We start from the raw sequence: 2144 nt of genomic DNA, 5'->3' as shown, positions 1-2144 counted from the left end.
CCAGTCTCTCTAACAAGTACAATAGCAAAAATATGTGAAAGAATGATCAAAAGTAGATGGGTAAAATACTTGGAAAAAAACAACGTACTAAATCCAAGGCAATTTGGATTCAGACAAGGACGATCATGCGTCACCAATTTAATATGTTTCTATTCAAGGCTAATAGATATAATACAAGAAAGAGATGGATGGGCTGATTGTGCATTTCTAGACCTAAAAAAAGCTTTTGACAAAGTACCACATAAGAAGTTGCTTAAGAAATTAGAATATGAAGGAGGAATACAAGGTAAATTACTAAATTGGATGGAAGACTTTTTGCAAGAAAGAAAAATGCGAGTAGTGATAAGAGATCAGCACTCAAAATGGAATGAAGTAATAAGCGGTGTCCCGCAGGGAACAGTTCTGGCCCCAATAATGTTTGCTATATATATTAATGATATGGATGAAGGAATTGAAAGCTATATGAGCTTCTTTGCAGATGATGCAAAATTACTGAAAAGTGTGAAAACTGAAGAAGATTGTGAATCACTACAGAGAGATCTAAATAAAGTACAAGAATGGAGTAGGAAGTGGGAGATGGAGTTCAATACAAAAAAGTGTAGTATAATGGAATTTGGAAAAAGCAAAAACAGAATAACAGGATCATATAATTTGGGAGAAGAAGGAATAAAAAGAGTAGAAAATGAGAGGGACCTGGGAGTCATTGTTATGAATAATATGTCACCTGAGAAACATATAAATAAGATTTTTGGAGAAACTTATAATTTAATAAGAACAATCAAAGTGGCATTTACATACCTGGATGAAGAAATGGTGAGGAAAATCCTAGTCACCCTGATAAGACCAAGATTGGAATATGCAGCAACGATATGGTCACCAAGTACAAAAAAATGTATAAAAAAACTTGAAAGAATACAAAGAGCAATTACTAAACTGGCACCAACACTCTCAAAACTATCATATGAAGAGAGACTACAAAAACTTAAACTACAGACACTAGAGCAAAGAAGAGAGAGAGGAGATTTGATAGCTATTTACAGAATCATGAAAGGCATAGAAATTACTGATAGAGAGAATCTGATAAAATGGGATGACAGAAATACAAGAGGACACGGAAAGAAAATAAAAAAAGACAACTATAGAAGAGATTTGAAAAAGAACAGCTTTCCTCACAGAGCAATAGACAGTTGGAACAAGTTAGATGAGAAAGTGGTGTGTGCAAAAACAATACATGAATTTAAAAATAGTTTAGATAAAATGAGATATGAAGACGGGACCTCACGAGCATAGCTCCCCTTCCCGTAAAATACAACTAGGTAAATACAACTAGGTAAATACACACACACAGGAGGGAAATAGCTGTCGATCACGAGTCGAACACGTGATCCAAAAGACCAAGTGAAAAAGACCAAGTGAATACACACACACACCTACTGACCATCTACAGAATCATGAAGGGCATAGAAATACTCGATAGAGAGGACTTGTTAAACTGGGACAAGAGAAGCACAAGAGGACATGAAAAAAAAAAACATAGCTACAGAAGAGATCTGAAGAAAAACAGTTTTCCACATAGAGTGGTGGACACTTGGAACAAACTGGGCAATGAAACAGTGTGCGCAAAAAACATTCATGAGTTTAAGAGCAAACTAGACACTGCGAAATACAAAGGCGGGACACTACGAGCGTAGCTCCCCTTCCCGCAAAATACAACTAGGCAAATACAACTTGATAACACACACACACACACACACACACACACACACACACACACACACACACACACACGCACACACACACACACATGCACACACACACACACACACACACACACACACACACACACACACACACACACACACACACACACACACACACACACACACACACACACACACACACATATATATATATATATATATATATATATATATATATATATATATATATATTGTTAAAAACGACAGCAAACGAACATATAACCAAAACACCATTAGCAAATGGAATATGAGCACACCAAGGGCAAAGGTGACATCTTCGGCCCGAGCGACAGCTCAGCTCTTCTTTGAGTAAACTGGTTACACTCTGTAGATTTTGTTCTGGCTAGTTCCGGATGACTCGAACCGCCCAAAGACGCCCTCTAC

Source organism: Oratosquilla oratoria, chromosome 20, assembly GCF_046742065.1.
Source record: "Oratosquilla oratoria isolate Oo_2021 chromosome 20, ASM4674206v1, whole genome shotgun sequence".
Lineage (NCBI taxonomy): Eukaryota > Metazoa > Arthropoda > Malacostraca > Stomatopoda > Squillidae > Oratosquilla > Oratosquilla oratoria.
Note: the sequence above shows the minus strand (reverse complement) of the source record.